Source organism: Parasteatoda tepidariorum, chromosome 10, assembly GCF_043381705.1.
Source record: "Parasteatoda tepidariorum isolate YZ-2023 chromosome 10, CAS_Ptep_4.0, whole genome shotgun sequence".
In the NCBI taxonomy this organism is placed as follows: domain Eukaryota; kingdom Metazoa; phylum Arthropoda; class Arachnida; order Araneae; family Theridiidae; genus Parasteatoda; species Parasteatoda tepidariorum.
The window spans coordinates 60,657,430-60,671,478 of record NC_092213.1 but is presented as its reverse complement, the minus strand read 5'-3'; the positions used below and the strand labels follow the sequence as shown (position 1 = coordinate 60,671,478).

The 14,049-nt window shown below is 30.0% G+C and overlaps 1 protein-coding gene and 2 non-coding genes across 3 annotated transcripts in view; all 3 read left to right on the top strand.

Annotated features, from left to right (window-relative positions):
* LOC107457501 (serine-rich adhesin for platelets) overlaps positions 1-14,049 on the top strand; it is a 53,719-nt gene that overhangs the window by 24,999 nt on the left and 14,671 nt on the right. The gene's annotated exons all lie outside the window — the stretch shown is intronic.
* On the top strand, positions 10,610-10,682 carry TRNAR-CCU (transfer RNA arginine (anticodon CCU)). The gene has a single exon. It is a non-coding gene; the product is annotated as a tRNA-Arg (tRNA).
* Positions 10,892-10,964, top strand: TRNAR-CCU (transfer RNA arginine (anticodon CCU)). The gene has a single exon. It is a non-coding gene; the product is annotated as a tRNA-Arg (tRNA).

Sequence of the window (14,049 nt, the reverse complement as noted above, 5' to 3'; positions counted from 1 at the left end):
TATATATATATATATATAGCCCTTAATTTTTAATTTTCGAATCTTATTTCCGGTTGATCTGTTAATATATCTTACAATTGTAGGTTAAAAGCTCTTAAAACTTGCTTCTTTTTACTTATTCAATAATTATTCCCGACACGCATTACAAATTGCGCCAACTGTTCATTTTAATTTTATGCCGGAGCTCACCTCTAAGATAGATATATAAATATTAATATTCATCTTGTACCCTTTCGTCATATTTACAAGAAATTCCGAAACGTAAAATAAACAGAAGGTCAAGGTCAAGCAGAAAAGCAAGGTCTGCGACCTTAAAGATCAAAAAAATGAGGAACTAAATTATTTCCATTACGTTTGTTACGTAGCATTTGTACTCGAGTCTAATAAAAGAGTAAAAAAAAAAATTCAATCATTTCACTTCCTTTCACTGCAGGAGACGATGTTTTCTTTAGCTTCCTTCAAGCTTAATTAAATGACCTAATTTACTATAAATTCTTTTCTTATAGCCATTTCAACTTGACATTTGTAAAGATTCGCTTCAATTCGCTTCGTTTTTGCTTGACTTCTCTTCACTGCACACGGGCAGACGATAATGGAGTTTAAAAGAAGGCGCAAATTAGTTAAGCAGCGATTGAATTGTTGATAAGTTCATAAATAGCAATAAAAAACAATGGTGTTTTCTGTTACTTTTTGTTTGTTCTTTGGATTTAAATAGAAGTGTGCTTGGCTGACCACGAAGTTTGTCGATAATTGACTGTCAAGTCGTGAAGAATTTTTCACAAAAAATAAAAAAAAAATTGTCTTTGTCCTCGTTTAAAATAAGTCTCATTTTCGAAGTTCTACTTTCACTATGTTTTCTTTTAATTTCTATAACTTTTTTGTTTTTAATAGAAATAGATCGTTACGATTCAAGTGGTAAGTTTTGTTTTCACAATTACAAAAAAAAAATAGACTGCCAGAAAAGAATAGTTAACCTAATTTTTCGACGTATATTTAGAACATATTAATGTGTAGAAACGAAATAAATATCAATGTATTCTTTTCCGTTCGTGCTAGTAGCCGTCTTATACACGTTGTTTCAATAAGGTTTACAGTGTAGCGTTCTATTTAGTAACCTCTGTGTTACTTGCAACAGAACTTAAGTATTGTATTGAGCAAATTTGAAGATATCTTATAAAGGAATTGATTTAAACCATTTTTGTGTAACCATTTAAACCAACCATGTAAACCAATTTAAACCAACCACTAAAGTGAACAGTAGTTTTACGGAGCAAATGAAATGGATGAATGATTAACTTCATCGATAATATATGGAACAAATCGTACATTACTAAAGTCTCTGTAGTACAATAAATATTTAAATCTAGCAAAAAATTTGTTTAGAAATATCCCATTTTTTGGTGATGTTTGTGGGATAGTTTCTGGGTTAGTTACATTTAATTTAATTTTTAAAAGAATTGTAATTCGTTCCCCAAACATATTTTTTCATTGTTAATGTCGTCGGCCATTAAGGCAGAGAGGGTGCGATTGTTCTTGTTTTCCTGTGGCGCCATCTCTAGCCACGAATTCGACTTCTGCCACACCCATACATCACATTCGTTTATTGTGCGGACCCATTCATACTTACATTCATTGGTCCACAAATCGTAATTTTGACCTGAATCAGAGAACGATCAACGTCCAATTCAGTATCTCCAGAGGTATTGATTTGTTATGAGAAGACTTTGTGACCAGACAGATTTAACGTGCATCAGTCACCTTTTGTTACACGGGGAGTCTTCAGCCGGTTGGATTCGAACCCCCGTTCTCACAAACGTGAGTCCAGCGCCCTGCTAACCAGGCTATCCTGGCCACTATTTTTCGATTGAAAACCACATTATGTAAAGATTTACCAACCAATCTTAACTGTATATAACTGTTTTATCCTATTTAAAATTTTATGTGATTTTATTCAGCTTTAAATACAACTGTTTTATGATACTTAACTACATTTAAATTTTATCTTGTTTTACTCACTTTTGAATGCGTTGGTTTCGTTGTATTCAGTTTTATAAATTACGTGTGATTTTTGATGGGAAAAACTTGTAGTATACATCTACCTAGGATTTTATTTTAAAACCGTTTGTTTGGCGCAGCATGTCCTTCTGTGGACTTTGTGCCATTAAACCCAACATTCAATTCAATTCAATTCCAACCAATCTTACTTTTTGCAAGGATGATTTTCTCTAGTGGCAGTGAAATAACAATTGAATTAGGATTGTATACAGCAATATTTTTTATTTTTTATTTTGTCAGAGCTTAAATACACTCTGGTGAGAGTTTTTCGTTGACTGACGACAGGGCTTGAACTAAGGACCCTCGCAGTTGCAGCCAGATGCTGTAACTCCCCAGAAAAAGGTTTACTATACATTCCCAACCACGAAGAATCAGAAAGCTATATATAGTGATAAACTGCAGCACGAATGTATGCTTATCTTGTATTGATATGTTGCACTCTGGCAAGAGCAGTGTCATAACTCTAAAATGAAGCATTTGAGAAAAATCAGCTTAAAGAGTACTATAAAACTTATTTTGAAATAGACACGAAATTGACACAACTGCCCTCAGCTGGATAAATTGTGAGTTAGAGATGTGAAACTTTTTGAACTTGATGGGGCACTTCATACATATTTTTTGTTGACATAACCTCAAAATTCCTGTTTTTTGACTTATGTCAACTTTTCTTGTTGGGGTGCGATATATGTTTAGTTAATTTATATCTAAAGGTGTTTAAAAATTATTTTAAATTAAATTTAAAAATCTAAGAATTAAGATGAAAAAGCATAAATTGTACCAATATTTTAAATCGTACAGAAAATCTATATATAAGGTTATACCTCTAAGGTAAGGTAAGGTTATAATATTACATGCTTAAAGTTGACCTTAACATACTCTGAAACTCTAAAACCTTACCTCTTTTATGAATGTTAATTAATTGAGATTTGCAAAAAAGACTCTTCAAATTCACGTAACTAAGCTATTCATTTTGTAACTTTTGAGTTGAAGTTTTCTTTAATTACAAAATTTTGTGAATGTTAATTGAGTTTTGCAGAAAGACTCTTCAAATTCACGTAACTAACAATAAGCTCTTCATTTTGTAACTTTTGAGCTGAAGTTTTCTTTAATTACAAAATTTTCTCAAATAAAGTAGCGTTGATTTTGCTTACCATATTAAACTAACCTTATAGAGTAGGTTAATTAGTTAATTGTCTTTCCATAATACGCCACCAAGAACAATTGATGAATATTAAACATTTGTCATACATTGAAGGAATGGTCATGTAACTGTCACGGATGCGAGGTAATTGTTGACAACAAAAGACATGCATTTTTGCTGCTTTTATTCCTCCATTGTTAATGTTTCTAAGTTAGTTGGTTCAATTACGATTAAGTTTAATTCCGTTCATTAGTGTAATCGGTGTCCTTAATTGCTTATAGGAACAGCCAAATGACACTCTTAGCAGGGCGTGGGGTTTCATAGAATAATGATTGTTAAAACAAAAATTGTAAATGATTTTGAATATAAAATTTGCTTTAGTAATGTAATGTTCTTTTGGCATTAATAAGGATTTTTAATCCAATAATGATATTGGTAATAAATTTCTTTTTATTACAATAACATTGTTTATTTCACTTTGTGGAGACTAGAGATGATGGGGAAAAAATTCGGATAGAAGAGGCTTATGCTCACCCTGACTATGACTAAATATCAGACAACTTTGATTTGATATATGTCTAGTAGAAATATATTTTCCTCGAAAAAGTTGGCGCGATAATTTGGTGATAAAATGTAAAAGTAAGTGTTTAAACAAAACATTAAATTTTCAACTGTTTGAATTTAAGATAATTTTATAGGTCCGATAAATATTTAATTTTATGTTTGTTTTGTCCAAAAAGTTAATGTGCCTGGAGTAATTTTTACCATAAAATGTGTTAACCAAACTCAAAATCTGATAGCTTTCTTTAGCAGAAAATCTGATAAAATATTACCAGATGAAATGTAACTATCAAATATTATGAAATTTATAAATCTTCTTTATTTTTTAACTTTTAATCCAATATTAAAAGAAAAATTGCAAAAAAAAACGTTGAATTATAACAGAGTAGTAACAATTGATAAAAATGTTGGACTTCATGGCCTTAAAATTAAAGGTTTATAAACTCTATATTTATTTACAAATTGATTTCAATAATATGCACATTTATTCTTTGTCTGATCTACTGATTCGATTAATTTATATTCTCGTTTTTTCTTCCTCATTTGTTCACTGGTTACATTAATGATTATTTAAAGCAAAGGTTTCTATAGCAACGCATTATTCATTAAGAAAATAATAAATGTCGGGGAGTTTAAACCCATATTCACATTCTTCAAATTTTATATATGCAAACCCATAATGGAATTAGTTATAAAAAGAGCGGTAGTTCAAACTTAACTATAATTTATATTTTTAAAATTATTATTTATTAGAATATATTGATCTGGTTTCGTTTAAATGTTGTTTTTTTTGTATATAGTGTGTTTTTAGTATATTAGCAATTTAAATTTCTTGGCGTTAGAGGACTGGGGGAAGGGATGACAACTCAATCCGACCGTTAGTGAGTGTTGCAAAAATTGTTGTATAAAAATAGATGCCTGAGTAGAAACTGTCTTCGTCTCTGTAAAGAGAAGATTAATATTTTACTAATATTATTTGTTTTTTAAAATTATAAGTACGGTTATATTTGCTAATAGACAACTCATTTATTCTGATATTAATAACACAATAAGTCTTACTTTACAATCAAGATGGAAAACAAACTGGGATGATGAAACAAACAACAAATTGCACGTCCTTAAACTGAAAATTGAACCATTTTCGGGAATATCTTTGCCTAGGAAATATGAAGTTATAATGAATCGTTTACGCATTGGTCACACACATATTAAGCATACAGAATTATATTTTAAATTATATTTATAAGCAATTTATATTTTATTTTGATTTGGTTATTCTAACTGTAACTATGCCTTTATTTATTTTTCTTATATGTGGGCGCATCAATATTAAGTCTTACTCTGTGTACTTTTAAATTGTGTTTGTCATTAATTTTTCCTTGCATTTACATTTACATTTTTCTAATTGCTTTTTCTTACTTGTTTATCTATTATGGGGACTCAGGGCACTGTCAGTTTTTAGTATTACCACTGACGACAGAAAGGCTCCTGTGTGTTGGCAGGCAGTGTGTCCCCTGATGAAGTGCTGTCTTGCTAACACAAATATTTCAAATTTGTGCTGGAATAGTATTTCTAAATTAATTTCTAAAATCACAGGCGCCTTCTATTAGGCGAACCTTCAACAGACTGCTTTAGCTGTCATGAGCTTTTACCTGTGAAACACTTTCTAATTCAGTGCTACGAATTTGAATATAGAAGACAACGTTATTTTGGCTGCCAGTACCCTACTTCACATGTACTCATTGGTGATAAACCTCATTATAATATTTTGTTCTACTTGTAGGACATTGGATTTTATAATTTGATACAGTGTAGGCGATTTGAATTACTGTAAACCGAAGGACTTAAATTTTAAAAATTAGGAATCAGTGAATCATACCAAGTTAATGGTGTGGTGTAGCCATTTTTCGTTTTTACGCCAGAATTATAAATTAACCATTTAAAAATGCTCCCTCATAAAGCAAAATGCTTTTCTTTGTTTGATCATATCTCAGCAGTATCCCAGAATTGTGGTACAACGACAATGTCAAAGAATTTTCATGATTACTAATCTGAAACGATACATTTGTAACTACTTTTTTCAAAATTTTTCAAGTTGTTGCGACCACCCTTGTCTACCACAAGAGGTAATTTATGTGAATGCTGATTAGGATCAGTAAACGATTCAACCAGCCATTGATGGGATTCCAACCTGCGTTAGCCATCACTATAAAAATTTCAGCCCTGTTACATGAATGATCTTTGCCGTCAAACATATTCCAGGAATTCGATAAAACCGCAATAAATATGTTTTAAAAAATATTTAAATTTTCGTTATCTTAAAAATAATTAAAATTCAAAATTTCCCCTGACACACGGCCTCAGGCTGTACAAAAACCTAATTTCCTTGGGAAGCATAAACGATTCTAATAAGCCTTCCGGAAATTTTTTTTCCATCATGCATCAAAATTTAAATCACTTGCTTATTGAGACAGAAAATCGTTTAAAAGCCTAATCGGAATTCCGGAACTTCGGCATAAGGTCATGCGGCTAACTACTTACACGTTATGTTTTATAAGTACTATTATCAGCGCATCGATGCGTTGGAGAAACGCTTAAGTTACTAATAATGCTTCGTATCAGTTCATTTTTTATACAAATATTCTGAAAATAAATTTTGTCTTTAAGATAGTTCTGGTGTTAAGAAAATGGTTGTTATGGGATTTGTTATTTTGAGTGGAGCTCTTAATGATTCACTGTCGATTTTTGAAGAAAAAAAAATTTCATTTTTATTTTTACTAGACTATCTAAAGAGAATTAAACTGTCCAGGAATACCATTCTACAGTTGCGAGTTCTATATTCAATTTTGAAAGTTCACTGATAAAATTTTACTAGGAGTCTATCACCCCCTTCTCTATTGCTTGTCAATCCCTGTAACTTCTTTGTGGTCACTTTGCTACCCATTTTCCTTTCACTAACTCACCAAATACTATAATATCAAAGCTGCCAACTACTACTCTTTTTATAAAATGTTTCATAAAGTGTTAAAAAATTAAAAACTAAAGTTTTTGGAATTTTTGGTAATTTTGCCAATATTTTAAAAGCCTCACCACAAAGGAGCTGGAATAAAGTGGCTTTTCTTATACAGTAAACTAACTTTACAACTATACAGTAAACAACTAACTTATACAGCATATCCTAACTTATACAGTAAAATAACTTTGAATAAAATTTACAAAATAAAGAATCATCAGCGTAGCTACCAAGAGAAGAAAATTTTCCAAAAAGCATTGAAAGCTGGCAGCCCTGAAATATAGTAGTCTCGTATTTTTGTTGAAGCAATATGCTGATGCATGGAATATTGTCCGGCACTTCATCATAAAAAATCTATGCGTACTAAAGCAAAATCTATACGTACTGAAATTATTGAAGGCGGTGATACGCATAATAGTTACGTATCAACATTGAAAGCTGGCAGCCCTCAAATATAGTAGTCTCGTATTTTTTATTGAAGCAATATGCTGACGCATGGAATATTGTCTGGCACTTCATCATAAGAAAATCTATGCGTACTAAACTAAAATCTATACTTACTAAAATTATTGAAGGCAATGATACGCATAATAGTTACGTATCAGCATTGAAAGCTGGCAGCCCTGAAATATAGTAATCTCGTATTTTTTATTGAAACAATATGCTGACGCATGGAATATTGTCTGGCACTTCATCATAAAAAATCTATGCTTACTAAAGCAAAATCCATACGTACTAAAATTATTGAAGGCAGTGATACGCATAATATTTACGCATCAACATTGAAAGCTGGCAGCACGGAAATATAGTAGTCTCGTAGTCTTGTTGAAGCAATATGCTGACGCATGGACTATTGTCTGGCACTTCATCATAAGAAAATCTATGCGTACTAAAGCAAAATCTATACGTACTAAAATTACTGAAGGCAATGATACGCACTATAATTACGTATCAACAATGAAAGCTGGCTGTCCTGAAATATAGTAGTCTCGCATTTTTGTTGATGCAATATGCTGATGCATGGAATATTGTCTGGTACTTCATCATGAAAAAAAATCTATGCGTACTAAAGCAAAATCTATATGTACTAAAATTTTTGAAGGCAGTGATACGCATAATAGTTACGCATCAGCATTGAAAGCTGGCAGCGCTGAGTAGTCTCGTATTTTTGTTGAAGCAATATGCTGATGCATGGAATTTTGTCTGGCACTTCATCATACGAAAATCTATGAGTAGTAAAGCAAAATCTATATGTACTAAAATTATTGAAGGCAGTGATACGCATAATAGTTACGCATCAAGATCTGCCTTTTGTACACTAAACTTAATTGGTAAAACTTTCTCTTTAAAAATTAATCTTATTTGTGTTATTTTAGAAATGAATTAACAGGCTAATGCTGACCAATTGTTTTATAACTGGAGAATTGAGTGTTATCATCATCATAATGTTATTTTTAGTTAAATTCAGCTTTTGTAGCTTAAAATCGAAGTTCTTTTAAATGTATTAACAAATAAGAATATACTGCAATGTTTTTTTATTAGTGTAAAACTCATTACTCGGTAAGATTTCATATCTATTTCAGTTGTGCATAGAAATAGTTACATAAATATAGGCTATATTTATGTAATGCATGCATAATATATCTTGAATAAACGATGTTAACATAATGGTAGTGCAATTTAAAAGCGTCTTTAATATACAAAATTATTTCTCCCTCCATTTGTGTGCAATTTGCATACGACATGGACTTAATAGCACTTAAATATCACATTCTTATTAAAGGGCTCCTTCTTTTTGAAATGAAACAAAATAAAATAATCTCATAGCCACCATGTCACAAATTTTTATGAAATTTCTTTGTGGAAAAGTACTTGAGGAAAATTGACAAAAATAATTTTTCAAATGTTTTGCATCAAAACTAAGATTTGGAGGCCATTTTGAGATTTGACTAAATTTAATAAAATGGTGCAAGTGCAGATGGTGACTTACATGCTTGTACTTTCTATCTTTTTTCTATTTATGAGCCAATTGTCTTAATTTTGCTGCCATTAGAGAGGAAAAAGAAATAAGTACTTGAGCTATTAAAATACTAAAAATATAGATGTAATTAATTTTTTAAAAAAATTTGAAATACGTTTTGGGGAAATTTTTTTGCAAATTTTAAGAGTTTTCTACTAAGAAATGATAACTTTACTACCTCAGTTTTTTTTCGCATAATATTAAATGTGAGAACATAAAAAAAATTTCGTAAACATTTATTTTATTTTAAAAATACTTTTTAACATAAAAACAGAATATCAGTTTTTTTTTTCGTCATCAAAATAATAAAAGTGGTTTTTTGACAAAAAAAAAAAAAACTGCCAGATTTTTTGTAGCACAACAAAAAAAGAAAAGTTTATGACCTCACTTTCTTTTCTCATAATGTTAAATATCGTATTTTTTTAATATAAAATAACAAGAGGGTCTTTCTTGTTTTCGGCCATTAAAATATTGGTTTTTATAGATAAAATACTTATAATTTTTTTTTTAGCTCAAAGTTTTCCGACCTCAATTTTTTCGCACTATGTTAAATTTTATATTTTTCAATACAAAAAGAATCAAGAGTCTTTGAAAATGTTGTCTTTAAAAAATTGGTTTTAGCTAAAATAATTGATTTTTTAATAGCACAAAAACAAAATGTCTTGATCTTATTTTTTCCCCACATGTTTGCTTACTTTTCCGCATATAAAAAATCAAAAATGTGTCAGAAAAAAAATGCTAGTTCCCATTTACCATAAAATTCTAAGTTGTGGAGAAAACTGACTTTTTCTTAAGAAGTACATAAATGCAATTATTTGTATAGACAAATACCAAATTAATGTCTAAATTATTAAAAAAAATGAAGTAATAAATTTTGACAATATTTGAGTCCTCACACACTTGTCACTCACACACTTTCATCGATGAATTTTTTATAATCATTTGCTAGAAACTGTTATACGAAATCGAATTAAATGTATGTAATTTTTTAATGTAATGTAGTGTAAGTCTTAAATGAATGTATTTTGAAAATTGGAAAGCGTATATAGTGAACCGTTTTAAAGAGGACATCATATTTCAGTGAAAAATAAAGGTAATTGGGGTAAACTTAGATGTATTTTGTACTGCATTGAATAAAACAAAAATGCTTCGGGGCAATGACCTCTCTGTCATTTGGTGTTAAAACACTAAGCTATGTTCTTGTTTACAGAACCGAAACTATAATATTCATTTCGCTATCCTTATTTGTGTTTTAGTCGCGTTGATCTTTTTTAGTCATAATTTTAATTACCTAGATTTTATTATATTTAAAATGCCTACTTTGGAAGAATTTGCCCAATTTTCATACTTGACTGAACATTTTTTTAATATTCAATTTCCATTTGAAGCAAGCTAATAGCTAAAGAGTAAATACAATTGCGCAATGTTATTCTGCATTTTGGAATAAAAGTTTTGGTTTAAAGATTATTTTTAAAAATAAATGCGACAAGTGGCACACTGGACTCCTGGAAATAATAAACTGGTATTTAATTGGCACACTAATCACTAAAAAGATTCTCCATCCCTTTCAAATTGCTTTTAGATAAGATTTGTAATCTGTAGCCTGTCAACATCGCGACTTTGATACCTCAATTTTTTTTTCTTTTTACGAGTTTTACAATCTAATATACTGAAGAAAAAAGTATAAAATAGTGGTTTAAAGATAGGTTTTATGTGAAAGAAATAGTCTATTTCTTAAATTTAATAAAAATATACCAATTTTGAGCTTCACATAATTAACAACATTAACAAGATTCACGTCTGTTCCTTATCGCCTTGAGCCCTCGTGGCCTAATGGATAAGGCATCGGTCTCCTAAACCGGGGATTGCGGGTTCGAGTGCCGCCGAGGGTATAAGTCTCTTATTTTAGTTTAATTCTCAAATTTGTACTCCATGTATTGAGTCTGTTTTGTAATTGTCATAAGTTAATGCTGAATGCCGCTGCACATTGTTCTTTTTTTTATCTCTGTTCCTAAAACAGTAACGTAGTAAAGATACCAAGTTTGAGCTTTACATAATTAACAACATTAACAAGATTCACGTCTGTTCCTTATCGTCTCGAGCCCTCGTGGCCTAATGGATAAGGCATCGGTCTCCTAAACCGGGGATTGCGGGTTCGAGTCCCGCCGAGGGTAACGTGTCATAACAAAGGTTTGAAAAGTGCATTTTTTTATTGCAAATTTTTTGTTATCCCTAACTGAAAATGTAATATAAAATTGAAGAAATCGAAGCTATTATTTTCTATCACACAAAATTTTATTTCATATATTTTTTCGAAAAATTAATCTACGTCGTGGAATAATTATTTTTATATGTCTGTTTCGGAAGTTTCCTCATTGTTATTAAATGTCGCTTCTGCTTTACTTTATTTCGACTCTTTGTGTTGGATGAAACGGTTTTGTTGGTGATAAGTTTTTCTTAACGGCTATAACTTTGAACATATAATTAATCAAAGTATAAGAAGCCTAATGGTTACCAATCCTTATTTCCATGCAAATGTGCAAAACCGTCAAAATGTTGCAAAAACGTCAAAAGATAAATAGCCGGACATTTGATCAGGGTCCCACGCATTTCTTTAACTCAAAAGAATCTCTTGGCAGAAGTGATANAAAAAAAAAAAAAAAAAAAAAAAAAAAAAAGATTTTTTTGAAATAATTATTGTTTCTTTTATAATTTATATTTGTTATTTGAAATTTTTGAATCATATAGAGGTAATAACTTAGGTCCTAAATAACCTCCTGCAAGCTATGGTATTCACATTTCTATTCATAGAAATAAAAATCATAAAATTGCAAAATATCGAATATTAAAATTTTTTACATGGTTATTTAAGCACATATTTAAACCAGGAATAATTCCTTACTTCTAACTATTACCGACTTGCACGCTTTATATATCCATGATAGACAACATTAGACAATTAAGACAAGTAAACGATAATGGGATACCTGCAAGTGACATACCTGTAGTTTGGGTTTCTCAATCCTGATTGGTTGTTGAAGCGTGGCATTTGTTTACATTATCAACTGTTCTTTCCATTCTATTTCCAAAAAGAACAAAACTCAAGTATCAATTCTCGTAAGTGACACAATCTATATTCTTTTACAACGATTCTTTCACAACTATTTCAATTCTTTCTATATATATTTCTTACTTAACATAACGACAAGCCCGTAGAGCATATAAAAAACCTAATAATGCATCGAAATTGTCAATAACACAAAACAAAATTCTATTACGGTTACAATTAAATACATAAAAAAATAATAAATTTAAGTTAAGTAAAAGACGTAGACAAGAAAGAATTATATTTTAACAAATTCGATGGTGATATGGCGTAGTATTTAATTAACTTCACGTTAATTAACATTCTAACTCAAGTGGATTAACACGCCGTCTTATTTATAAACGATCAGCTGCCACTGAGGTCTTAGGCCACAGGTCTGTGTATTAGTGATCGTCTTTTTCTCTAGTTGCAAATACCCAAGTCTGAATTAGAAAAAATAAATAAAACAATAATTAATAACATTGAGTGGGAAAAAAATACATTCTAAAAAAAATAATATAATCGTTTTTTGTAAACTAGACGTCGATTTAATAAATTAAAATCGATTTTAATACACTAGATAATCTGTGATAATAAGTTGTTCAAGTTCCTAGGGACTAAGCTTTCATGTGATTTAATTCTCTTATACCATTTTATCAAATTGGATTTCACGACAATTTAAGTGTAACATGCATTTTAGTTTAGATCTATTTTATCATTTTGCTTGGTGCAGCACGTCCTTTGTGCCATTAAATCCTATATTCAATTCAATCCTAGGGACTAAGCCATATTTTTTGCCTCAGGCTTTGCAAAGTCTAACGATAGTTCTGAGGATGTGCAAAGTATTTTAAGAAAAAAAAAGGTTTGCGTTTTCTCAATAACTATGAGCAAAAAATATTTGAGAATCTAATTATCTAATTTATGCATCAAAGTTATGATTGGTTGCTTAATAAAATAATTTTTTCCAGATTTACAGATAATATTTCAAGGTGCAGTCTTAATAGTCAATAACGTATGCATTCCTACCTCAAATTATCATATTGATAAAGTAAAATATAGGAAAATATTTCTTAAAGCAGTCGTTATAGTACCCATTTTTTCCCATAACAAATCACAGAAACGATGAATCGTTCAATAATTTATACCATTTCGACAGATTTAGATAAATTGGATACAAATTTTAAGTTTATTCTATCTTTTTTCATTTTTGTTATTTTAAAATCAGGGATGATTTCTAGACATTTATGTAACAATAACTCAATTATCACAATGAATTTGCATTTTCCCACAATTTGTCACATTTCTGTATTTCAAATGTTGCTAAAACAGTTTTGTGCCATGTCTTACCGCAATCAGTCAACCGCGAACTTTTTTGTGATTTTTTTTTTAATATGCACGAAGAGACCAATGTAAAAGGGACAAAAAGGAATATGTAATAAAAATGCTTGAACTTGAACTACATCCTTCAATAGCTTAAGGCAAATGGTTCACATTTTTCATGTTAGATAAATTTCGAAAAAAAAAAATATTTTGGTTTATTTTTGGTGCTTGTTTCAATGGTGTGAATCTTGTTAAAATAGGTTGCAGTTCGCTCTACTTAATGCTATAAAGATAACGCTACGAGTTGAAGGAAATTAAAAACGAAAAAAATAATAATTGAACAGACTTAAACTATAGATAATGGAAGTGAACTCTAAGAATTTAAAGAAAATAAGAAAAATTAAAAGATACACCTGTGCATGAGGTAAACTTTTTATTTAAAAAGTTCTGAAAATGAAGAAATACTAAAAATTGCGTAACACTTACTAGAGATAAGAATTTTGAAGTCAATGTAGCGTTTTTGAAGAAAAAAAAGTGACAACTAGTATTTGATGATAAATATTTTAATTCAATCATATAAACTATTATTTTTGTTAAATAATTATTTTAGATTTATTAGATATTTCTGATCTATATAATCTAAATAATTTATTATATATAATTCTCTTACGTGGCTCCCAAATTTTGGCTGTATTTCTTTTCCGCCGGTGGCAACGTTTGCTTTGTTTTGAAAACACCAAAGCATTCTGCCTTTTAATGATGTGTTTCTGATCTAATATATATAATTCTCTTACGTGGCTCCCAAATTTTGGCTGAAGTACTTTGTACAACTAAATAAGATTCTTTTCACAACA